Genomic DNA, 12154 nt, shown 5'->3' on the forward strand with positions numbered 1-12154 from the left:
AAGTTGAATGTGAACCGGCGAAGGAGACCCAAGGAGTTTGAGTGAAAGCAAGCATCCAGCAGAGGGCAGCAGAGCAAAGCTACTGATCAGCTGTTCCGGGGGAATTTGCATACGTGCAGTGCGTTTAGCCTAAGTTGAAGGTGAACCGGCGAAGGAGACCCAAGGAGTTTGAGTGAAAGCAAGCATCCAGCAGAGGGCAGCAGAGCAAAGCTACTGATCAGCTGTTCCGGGGGAATTTGCATACGTGCAGTGCGGTCAGCCTAAGTTGAAGGTGAACCGGCGAAGGAGACCCAATGAGTTTGAGTGAAAGCAAGCATCCAGCAGAGGGCAGCAGAGCAAAGCTACTGATCAGCTGTTCCGGGGGAATTTGCATTCGTGCAGTGCGGTCACCCTAAGTTGAAGGTGAACCGGCGAAGGAGACCCAATGAGTTTGAGTGAAAGCAAGCATCCAGCAGGGCAAAGCTACTGATCAACTGTCCCGGGAGAATTGGCATACGTGCAGTGCGGTCAGCCTAAGTTGAAGGTGAACCGGCGAAGGAGACCCAAGGAGTTTGAGTGAAAGCAAGCATCCAGCAGAGGGCAGCAGAGCAAAGCTACTGATCAGCTGTTCCGGGGGAATTTGCATACGTGCAGTGCGGTCAGCCTAAGTTGAAGGTGAACCGGCGAAGCAGACCCAAGGAGTTTGAGTGAAAACAACCATCCAGCAGAGCAAAGCTACTGATCAGCTGTTCCGGGTGAATTTGCATACGTGCAGTGCGGTCAGCCTAAGTTGAAGGTCAACCGGCGAAGGAGACCCAAGGAGTTTGAGTGAAAGCAAGCATCCAGCAGAGGGCAGCAGAGCAAAGCTACTGATCAGCTGTTCCGGGGGAATTTGCATACGTGCAGTGCGGTCAGCCTAAGTTGAAGGTCCACCGGCGAAGGAGACCCAAGGAGCTTGAGTGAAAGCAAGCATCCAACAGAGGGCAGCAGAGCAAAGCTACTGATCAGCTGTTCCGGGGGAATTTGCATACGTGCAGTGCGGTCAGCCTAAGTTGAAGGTGAACCGGCGAAGGAGACCCAAGGAGTTTGAGTGAAAGCACGCATCCAGCAGAGGGCAGCAGAGCAAAGCTACTGATCAGCTGTTCCGGGGGAAGTTGCATACGTGCAGTGCGGTCAGCCTAAGTTGAAAGTGAACCGGCGAAGGAGACCCAATGAGTTTGAGTGAAAGCAAGCAACCAGCAGGGCAAAGCTACTGATCAGCTGTTCCGGGGAAATTTGCATACGTGCAGTGCGGTCAGCCTAAGGTGAACCGGCGAAGGAGACCCAAGGAGTTTGAGTGAAAGCAAGCATCCAGCAGAGGGCAGAATAGCAAATCTACTGATCAGCTGATCCGGGGGAATTTGCCTACGTGCAGTGCGGTCAGCCTAAGTTGAAGGTGAACCGGCGAAGGAGACCCAAGGAGTTTGAGTGAATGCAAGCATCCAGCAGAGGGCAGCAGAGCAAAGCTACTGATCAACAGTTCCGGGAGAATTGGCATACGTGCAGTGCGGTCAGCCTAAGTTGAAGGTGAACCGGCGAAGGAGACCCAAGGAGTTTGAGTGAAAGCAAGCATCCAGCTGAGGACAGCAGAGCAAAGCTACTGATCAGCTGTTCCGGGGGAATTTGCATACGTGCAGTGCGGTCAGCCTAAGTTGAAGGTGAACCGGCGAAGAAGACCCAAGGAGATTGAGTGAAAGCAAGCATCCAGCAGAGCAAAGCTACTGATCAGCTGTTCCGGGGGAATTTGCATACTTGCAGTGCGGTCAGCCTAAGTTGAAGGTGAACCGGCGAAGGAGACCCAAGGAGTTTGAGTGAAAGCGAGCATCCAGCAGAGCAAAGCTACTGATCAGCTGTTCTGGGGGAATTTGCATACGTGCAGTGCGGTCAGCCTAAGTTGAAGGTTAACCGGCGAAGGAGACCCAAGGAGTTTGAGTGAAAGCAAGCATCCAGCAGAGGGCAGCAGAGCAAATTTACTGATCAGCTGTTCCTTGGGAATTTGCATACGTGCAGTGCGGTGAGCCTAAGTTGAAGGTGAACCGGCGAAGGAGACCCAAGGAGTTTGAGTGAAAGCAAGCATCCAGCAGAGGGCAGCAGAGCAAAGCTACTGATCAGCTGTTCCGGGGGAATTTGCATACGTGCAGTGCGGTCAGCCTAAGTTGAAGGTGAACCGGCGAAGGAGACCCAATGAGTTTGAGTGAAAGCAAGCATCCAGCAGAGCAAAGCTACTGATCAGCTGTTCCGGGGGAATTTGCATACGTGCAGTGCGGTCAGCCGAAGTTGAAGGTGAACCGGCGAAGGAGACCCAAGGTGTTTGAGTGAAAGCAAGCATCCAGCAGAGGGCAGCAGAGCAAAGCTACTGATCAGCTGTTCCGGGGGAATTTGCATACGTGCAGTGCGGTCAGCCTAAGTTGAAGGTGAACCGGCGAAGGAGACCCAAGGAGTTTGAGTGAAAGCAAGCATCCAGCAGAGGGCAGCAGAGCAAAGCTACTGATCAGCTGTTCCGGGGGAATTTGCATACGTGCAGTGCGGTCAGCCTAAGTTGAAGGTGAACCGGCGAAGGAGACCCAAGGAGTTTGAGTGAAAGCAAGCATCCAGCAGAGGGCAGCAGAGCAAAGCTACTGATCAGCTGTTCCGGGGGAATTTGCATACGTGCAGTGCGGTCAGCCTAAGTTGAAGGTGAACCGGCGAAGGAGACCCAAGGAGTTTGAGTGAAGCGAGCATCCAGCAGAGCAAAGCTACTGATCAGCTGTTCCGGGGGAATTTGCATACGTGCAGTGCGGTCAGCCTAAGTTGAAGGTTAACCGGCGAAGGAGACCCAAGGAGTTTGAGTGAAAGCAAGCATCCAGCAGAGGGCAGCAGAGCAAATTTACTGATCAGCTGTTCCTTGGGAATTTGCATACGTGCAGTGCGGTCAGCCTAAGTTGAAGGTGAACCGGCGAAGGAGACCCAAGGAGTTTGAGTGAAAGCAAGCATCCAGCAGAGGGCAGCAGAGCAAAGCTACTGATCAGCTGTTCCGGGGGAATTTGCATACGTGCAGTGCGGTCAGCCTAAGTTGAAGGTGAACCGGCGAAGGAGACCCAATGAGTTTGAGTGAAAGCAAGCATCCAGCAGAGCAAAGCTACTGATCAGCTGTTCCGGGGGAATTTGCATACGTGCAGTGCGGTCAGCCGAAGTTGAAGGTGAACCGGCGAAGGAGACCCAAGGTGTTTGAGTGAAAGCAAGCATCCAGCAGAGGGCAGCAGAGCAAAGCTACTGATCAGCTGTTCCGGGGGAATTTGCATACGTGCAGTGCGGTCAGCCTAAGTTGAAGGTGAACCGGCGAAGGAGACCCAAGGAGTTTGAGTGAAAGCAAGCATCCAGCAGAGGGCAGCAGAGCAAAGCTACTGATCAGCTGTTCCGGGGGAATTTGCATACGTGCAGTGCGGTCAGCCTAAGTTGAAGGTGAACCGGCGAAGGAGACCCAAGGAGTTTGAGTGAAAGCAAGCATCCAGCAGAGGGCAGCAGAGCAAAGCTACTGATCAGCTGTTCCGGGGGAATTTGCATACGTGCAGTGCGGTCAGCCTAAGTTGAAGGTGAACCGGCGAAGGAGACCCAATGAGTTTGAGTGAAAGCAAGCATCCAGCAGGGCAAAGCTGCTGATCAACTGTTCCGGGAGAATTGGCATACGTGCAGTGCGGTCAGCCTAAGTTGAAGGTGAACCGGCGAAGGAGACCCAAGGAGTTTGAGTGAAAGCAAGCATCCAGCAGAGGGCAGCAGAGCAAAGCTACTGATCAGCTGTTCCGGGGGAATTTGCATACGTGCAGTGCGGTCAGCCTAAGTTGAAGGTCCACCGGCGAAGGAGACCCAAGGAGTTTGAGTGAAAGCAAGCATCCAGCAGAGGGCAGCAGAGCAAAGCTACTGATCAGCTGTTCCGGGGGAATTTGCATACGTGCAGTGCGGTCAGCCAAAGTTGAAGGTGAACCGGCGAAGGAGACCCAAGGAGTTTGAGTGAAAGCAAGCATCCAGCAGAGGGCAGCAGAGCAAAGCTACTGATCAGCTGTTCCGGGGGAATTTGCATACGTGCAGTGCGGTCAGCCTAAGTTGAAGGTGAACCGGCGAAGGAGACCCAATGAGTTTGAGTGAAAGCAAGCAACCAGCAGGGCAAAGCTACTGATCAGTTGTTCCGGGGAAATTTGCATACGTGCAGTGCGGTCAGCCTAAGGTGAACCGGCGAAGGAGACCCAAGGAGTTTGAGTGAAAGCAAGCATCCAGCAGAGGGCAGAATAGCAAATCTGCTGATCCGGGGGAATTTGCCTACGTGCAGTGCGGTCAGCCTAAGTTGAAGGTGAACCGGCGAAGGAGACCCAAGGAGTTTGAGTGAATGCAAGCATCCAGCAGAGGGCAGCAGAGCAAAGCTACTGATCAACAGTTCCGGGAGAATTGGCATACGTGCAGTGCGGTCAGCCTAAGTTGAAGGTGAACCGGCGAAGGAGACCCAAGGAGTTTGAGTGAAAGCAAGCATCCAGCTGAGGGCAGCAGAGCAAAGCTACTGATCAGTTGTTCCGGGGGAATTTGCATACGTGCAGTGCGGTCAGCCTAAGTTGAATGTGAACCGGCGAAGAAGACCCAAGGAGTTTGAGTGAAAGCAAGCATCCAGCAGAGCAAAGCTACTGATCAGCTGTTCCGGGGGAATTTGCATACGTGCAGTGCGGTCAGCCTAAGTTGAAGGTGAACCGGCGAAGGAGACCCAAGGAGTTTGAGTGAAAGCGAGCATCCAGCAGAGCAAAGCTACTGATCAGCTGTTCCGGGGGAATTTGCATACGTGCAGTGCGGTCAGCCTAAGTTGAAGGTCAACCGGCGAAGGAGACCCAAGGAGTTTGAGTGAAAGCAAGCATCCAGCAGAGGGCAGCAGAGCAAATTTACTGATCAGCTGTTCCTTGGGAATTTGCATACGTGCAGTGCGGTCAGCCTAAGTTGAAGGTGAACCGGCGAAGGAGACCCAAGGAGTTTGAGTGAAAGCAAGCATCCAGCAGAGGGCAGCAGAGAAAAGCTACTGATCAGCTGTTCAGGGGGAATTTGCATACGTGCCGTGCGGTCAGCCTAAGTTGAAAGTGAACCGGCGAAGGAGACCCAATGAGTTTGAGTGAAAGCAAGCATCCAGCAGAGCAAAGCTACTGATCAGCTGTTCCGGGGAAATTTGCATACGTGCAGTGCGGTCAGCCTAAGTTGAAGGTGAACCGGCGAAGGAGACCCAAGGAGTTTGAGTGAAAGCAATCATCCAGCAGAGGGCAGCAGAGCAAAGCTACTGATCAGCTGTTCCGGGGGAATTTGCATACGTGCAGTGCGGTCAGCCTAAGTTGAAGGTCAACCGGCGAAGGAGACCCAAGGAGTTTGAGTGAAAGCAAGCATCCAGCAGAGGGCAGCAGAGCAAAGCTACTGATCAGCTGTTCCGGGGGAATTTGCATACGTGCAGTGCGGTCAGCCGAAGTTGAAGGTGAACCGGCGAAGGAGACCCAAGGAGTTTGAGTGAAAGCAAGCATCCAGCAGAGGGCAGCAGAGCGAAGCTAGTGATCAGCTGTTCCGGGGGAATTTGCATACGTGCAGTGCGGTCAGCCTAAGTTGAAGGTGAACCGGCGAAGGAGACCCAAGGAGTTTGAGTGAAAGCAAGCATCCAGCAGAGGGCAGCAGAGCAAATTTACTGATCAGCTGTTCCTTGGGAATTTGCATACGTGCAGTGCGGTCAGCCTAAGTTGAAGGTGAACCGGCGAAGGAGACCCAAGGAGTTTGAGAGAAAGCAATCATCCAGCAGAGGGCAGCAGAGCAAAGCTACTGATCAGCTGTTCCGGGGGAATTTGCATACGTGCAGTGCGGTCAGCCTAAGTTGAAGGTCAACCGGCGAAGGAGACCCAAGGAGTTTGAGTGAAAGCAAGCATCCAGCAGAGGGCAGCAGAGCAAAGCTACTGATCAGCTGTTCCGGGGGAATTTGCATACGTGCAGTGCGGTCAGCCGAAGTTGAAGGTGAACCGGCGAAGGAGACCCAAGGAGTTTGAGTGAAAGCAAGCATCCAGCAGAGGGCAGCAGAGCGAAGCTAGTGATCAGCTGTTCCGGGGAATTTGCATACGTGCAGTGCGGTCAGCCTAAGTTGAAGGTGAACCGGCGAAGGAGACCCAAGGAGTTTGAGTGAAAGCAAGCATCCAGCAGAGGGCAGCAGAGCAAAGCTACTGATCAGCTGTTCCGGGGAAATTTGCATACTTGCAGTGCGGTCAGCCTAAGTTGAAGGTGAACCGGCGAAGGAGACCCAAGGAGTTTGAGTGAAAGCAAGCATCCAGCAGAGGGCAGAAGAGCAAATCTACTGATCAGCTGTTCCGGGGGAATTTGCATACGTGCAGTGCAGTCAGCCTAAGTTGAAGGTCAACCGGCGAAGGAGACCCAAGGAGTTTGAGGGAAAGCAAGCATCCAGCAGAGGGCAGCAGAGCAAAGCTACTGATCAGCTGTTCCGGTGGAATTTGCATACGTGCAGTGCGGTCAGCCGAAGTTGAAGGTCAACCGGCGAAGGAGACCCAAGGAGTTTGAGTGAAAGCAAGCATCCAGCAGAGGGCAGCAGAGCAAAGCTACTGATCAGCTGTTCCGGGGGAATTTGCATACGTGCAGTGCGGTCAGCCTGAGTTGAAGGTGAACCGGCGAAGGAGACCCAAGGAGTTTGAGTGAAAGCAAGCATCCAGCAGAGGGCAGCAGAGCAAAGCTACTGATCAGCTGTTCCGGGGGAATTTGCATACATGCAGTGCGGTCAGCCTAAGTTGAAGGTGAACCGGCGAAGGAGACCCAAGGAGTTTGAGTGAAAGCTAGCATCCAGCAGAGGGCAGCAGAGCAAAGCTACAGATCAGCTGTTCCGGGGGAATTTGCATACGTGCAGTGCGGTCAGCCTAAGTTGAAGGTGAACCGGCGAAGGAGACCCAATGAGTTTGAGTGAAAGCAAGCATCCAGCAGGGCAAAGCTACTGATCAGCTGTTCCGGGAAAATTTGCATACGTGCAGTGCGGTCAGCCTAAGGTGAACCGGCGAAGGAGACCCAAGGAGTTTGAGTGAAAGCAAGCATCCAGCAGAGGGCAGAATAGCAAATCTACTGATCAGCTGTTCCGGGGGAATTTGCCTACGTGCTGTGCGGTCAGCCTAAGTTGAAGGTGAACCGGCGAAGGCGACCCAAGGAGTTTGAGTGAATGCAAGCATCCAGCAGAGGGCAGCAGAGCAAAGATACTGATCAACAGTTCCGGGAGAATTGGCATACGTGCAGTGCGGTCAGCCTAAGCTGAAGGTGAACCGGCGAAGGAGACCCAAGGAGTTTGAGTGAAAGCAAGCATCCAGCTGAGGGCTGCAGAGCAAAGCTACTGATCAGCTGTTCCGGGGGAATTTGCATACGTGCAGTGCGGTCAGCCTGAGTTGAAGGTCAACCGGCGAAGGAGACCAAAGGAGTTTGAGTGAAAGCAAGCATCCAGCAGAGGGCAGCAGAGCAAAGCTACTGATCAGCTGTTCCGGGGGAATTTGCATACGTGCAGTGCGGTCAGCCGAAGTTGAAGGTCAACCGGCGAAGGAGACCCAAGGAGTTTGAGTGAAAGCAAGCATCCAGCAGAGGGCAGCAGAGCAAAGCTACTGATCAGCTGTTCCGGGGGAATTTGCATACGTGCAGTGCGGTCAGCCGAAGTTGAAGGTGAACCGGCGAAGGAGACCCAAGGTGTTTGAGTGAAAGCAAGCATCCAGCAGAGGGCAGCAGAGCAAAGCTACTGATCAGCTGTTCCGGGGGAATTTGCATAAAGCAGTGCGGTCAGCCTAAGTTGAAGGTGAACCGGCGAAGGAGACCCATGGAGTTTGAGTGAAAGCAAGCATCCAGCAGAGGGCAGCAGTGCAAAGCTACTGATCAGCTGTTCCGGGGGAATTTGCATACGTGCAGTGCGGTCAGCCTAAGTTGAAGGAGAACCGGCGAAGGAGACCCAAGTAGTTTAAGTGAAAGCAAGCATCCAGCAGAGGGCAGCAGAGCAAAGCTACTGATCAGCTGTTCCAGGGGAATTTGCATACGTGCAGTGCGGTCAGTCTAAGTTGAAGGTGAACCGGCGAAGGAGACCCAAGGAGTTTGAGTGAAAGCAAGCATCCAGCAGAGGGCAGCAGAGCAAAGCTACTGATCAGCTGTTCCGGGGCAATTTGCATACGTGCAGTGCGGTCAGCCGAAGTTGAAGGTCAACCGGCGAAGGAGACCCAAGGAGTTTGAGTGAAAGCAAGCATCCAGCAGAGGGCAGCAGAGCAAAGCTACTGATCAGCTGTTCCGGGGGAATTTGCATACGCGCAGTGCGGTCAGCCTAAGTTGAAGGTGAACCGGCGAAGGAGACCCAAGGTGTTTGAGTGAAAGCAAGCATCCAGCCGAGGGCAGCAGAGCAAAGCTACTGATCAGCTGTTCCGGGGAAATTTGCATACGTGCAGTGCGGTCAGCCTAAGTTGAAGGTGAACCGGCGAAGGAGACCCAAGTAGTTTGAGTGAAAGCAAGCATCCAGCAGAGGGCAGAAGAGCAAATCTACTGATCAGCTGTTCCGGGGGAATTTGCATACGTGCAGTGCGGTCAGCCTAAGTTGAAGGTCAACCGGCGAAGGAGACCAAAGGAGTTTGAGTGAAAGCAAGCATCCAGCAGAGGGCAGCAGAGCAAAGCTACGGATCAGCTGTTCCGGGGGAATTTGCATACGTGCAGTGCGGTCAGCCTAAGTTGAAGGTGAACCGGCGAAGGAGACCTAAGGAGTTTGAGTGAAAGCAAGCATCCAGCAGAGGGCAGCAGAGCAAAGCTACTGATCAGCTGTTCCGGGGGAATTTGCATACGTGCAGTGCGGTCAGCCTAAGTTGAAGGTGAACCGGCGAAGGAGACCCAAGGAGTTTGAGTGAAAGCTAGCATCCAGCAGAGGGCAGCAGAGCAAAGCTACTGATCAGCTGTTCCGGGGGAATTTGCATACGTGCAGTGCGGTCAGCCTTAGTTGAAGGTGAACCGGCGAAGGAGACCCAAGGTGTTTGAGTGAAAGCAAGCATCCAGCCGAGGGCAGCAGAGCAAAGCTACTGACCAGCTGTTCCGGGGGAATTTGCATACGTGCAGTGCGGTCAGTCTAAGTTGAAGGTGAACCGGCGAAGGAGACCCAAGGAGTTTGAGTGAAAGCAAGCATCCAGCAGAGGGCAGCAGAGCAAAGCTACTGATCAGCTGTTCCGGGGCAATTTGCATACGTGCAGTGCGGTCAGCCGAAGTTGAAGGTCAACCGGCGAAGGAGACCCAAGGAGTTTGAGTGAAAGCAAGCATCCAGCAGAGGGCAGCAGAGCAAAGCTACTGTTCAGCTGTTCCGGGGGAATTTGCATACGTGCAGTGCGGTCAGCCGAAGTTGAAGGTGAACCGGCGAAGGAGACCCAAGGTGTTTGAGTGAAAGCAAGCATCCAGCAGAGGGCAGCAGAGCAAAGCTACTGATCAGCTGTTCCGGGGGAATTTGCATACGCGCAGTGCGGTCAGCCTAAGTTGAAGGTGAACCGGCGGAGGAGACCCAAGGTGTTTGAGTGAAAGCAAGCATCCAGCCGAGGGCAGCAGAACAAAGCTACTGATCAGCTGTTCCGGGGAAATTTGCATACGTGCAGTGCGGTCAGCCTAAGTTGAAGGTGAACCGGCAAAGGAGACCCAAGTAGTTTGAGTGAAAGCAAGCATCCAGCAGAGGGCAGAAGAGCAAATCTACTGATCAGCTGTTCCGGGGGAATTTGCATACGTGCAGTGCGGTCAGCCTAAGTTGAAGGTCAACCGGCGAAGGAGACCCAAGGAGTTTGAGTGAAAGCAAGCATCCAGCAGAGGGCAGCAGAGCAAAGCTACGGATCAGCTGTTCTGGGGGAATTTGCATACGTGCAGTGCGGTCAGCCTAAGTTGAAGGTGAACCGGCGAAGGAGACCTAAGGAGTTTGAGTGAAAGCAAGCATCCAGCAGAGGGCAGCAGAGCAAAGCTACTGATCAGCTGTTCCGGGTGAATTTGCATACGTGCAGTGCGGTCAGCCTAAGTTGAAGGTGAACCGGCGAAGGAGACCCAAGGTGTTTGAGTGAAAGCAAGCATCCAGCCGAGGGCAGCAGAGCAAAGCTACTGATCAGCTGTTCCGGGGGAATTTGCATACGTGCAGTGCTGTCAGCCTAAGTTGAAGGTGAAACGGCGAAGGAGACCCAAGGTGTTTGAGTGAAAGCAAGCATCCAGCCGAGGGCAGCAGAGCAAAGCTACTGATCAGCTGTTCCAGGGGAATTTGCATACGTGCAGTGCGGTCAGCCTAAGTTGAAGGTGAACCGGCGAAGGAGACCCAAGGAGTTTGAGTGAAAGCTAGCATCCAGCAGAGGGCAGCAGAGCAAAGCTACTGATCAGCTGTTCCGGGGGAATTTGCATACGTGCAGTGCGGTCAGCCTTAGTTGAAGGTGAACCGGCGAAGGAGACCCAAGGTGTTTGAGTGAAAGCAAGCATCCAGCCGAGGGCAGCAGAGCAAAGCTACTGATCAGCTGTTCCGGGGGAATTTGCATACGTGCAGTGCGGTCAGCCTAAGCTGAAGGTGAACCGGCGAAGGAGACCCAAGGAGTTTGAGTGAAAGCAAGCATCCAGCAGAGGGCAGAATAGCAAATCTACTGATCAGCTGTTCCGGGGGAATTTGCCTACGTGCAGTGCGGTCAGCCTAAGTTGAAGGTGAACCGGCGAAGGAGACCCAAGGTGTTTGAGTGAAAGCAAGCATCCAGCCGAGGGCAGCAGAGCAAAGCTACTGATCAGCTGTTCCGGGGGAATTTGCATACGTGCAGTGCTGTCAGCCTAAGTTGAAGGTGAAACGGCGAAGGAGACCCAAGGAGTTTGAGTGAAAGCAAGCATCCAGCAGAGGGCAGCAGAGCAAAGCTACTGATCAGCTGTTCCGGGGGAATTTGCATACGTGCAGTGCGGTCAGCCTAAGTTGAAGGTGAACCGGCGAAGGAGACCCAAGGTGTTTGAGTGAAAGCATGCATCCAGCCGAGGGCAGCAGAGCAAAGCTACTGATCAGCTGTTCCAGGGGAATTTGCATACGTGCAGTGCGGTCAGCATAAGGTGAAGGTGAACCGGCGAAGGAGACCCAAGGAGTTTGAGTGAAAGCAAGCATCCAGCAGAGGGCAGCAGAGCAAAGCTACTGATCAGCTGTTCCGGGGGAATTTGCATACGTGCAGTGCGGTCAGTCTAAGTTGAAGGTGAACCGGCGAAGGAGACCCAAGGTATTTGAGTGAAAGCAAGCATCCAGCCGAGGGCAGCAGAGCAAAGCTACTGATCAGCTGTTCCGGGGGAATTTGCATACGTGCAGTGCGGTCAGCCTAAGTTGAAGGTGAACCGGCGAAGGAGACCCAAGGTGTTTGAGTGAAAGCAAGCATCCAGCCGAGGGCAGCAGAGCAAAGCTACTGATCAGCTGTTCCGGGGGAATTTGCATACGTGCAGTGCGGTCAGCCTAAGTTGAAGGTGAACCGGCGACGGAGACCCAAGGTGTTTGAGTGAAAGCAAGCATCCAGCCGAGGGCAGCAGAGCAAAGCTACTGATCAGCTGTTCCAGGGGAATTTGCATACGTGCAGTGCGGTCAGCCTAAGTTGAAGGTGAACCGGCGAAGGAGACCCAAGGTGTTTGAGTGAAAGCAAGCATCCAGCCGAGGGCAGCAGAGCAAAGCTACTGATCAGCTGTTCCGGGGGAATTTGCATACGTGCAGTGCGGTCAGCCTAAGTTGAAGGTGAACCGGCGAAGGAGACCCAAGGTGTTTGAGTGAAAGCAAGCATCCAGCCGAGGGCAGCAGAGCAAAGCTACTGATCAGCTGTTCCGGGGGAATTTGCATACGTGCAGTGCGGTCAGCCTAAGTTGAAGGTGGAGCGGCGAAGGAGACCCAAGGTGTTTGAGTGAAAGCAAGCATCCAGCCGAGGGCAGCAGAGCAAAGCTACTGATCAGCTGTTCCGGGGGAATTTGCATACGTGCAGTGCGGTCAGCGTAAGTTGAAGGTGAACCGGCGAAGGAGACCCAAGGTGTTTGAGTGAAAGCAAGCATCCAGCCGAGGGCAGCAGAGCAAAGCTACTGATCAGCTGTTCCAGGGGAATTTGCATACGTGCAGTGCGGTCAGCCTAAGTTGAAG

The sequence above is a fragment of the Scyliorhinus canicula genome, chromosome 12, assembly GCF_902713615.1.
Source record: "Scyliorhinus canicula chromosome 12, sScyCan1.1, whole genome shotgun sequence".
Lineage (NCBI taxonomy): Eukaryota > Metazoa > Chordata > Chondrichthyes > Carcharhiniformes > Scyliorhinidae > Scyliorhinus > Scyliorhinus canicula.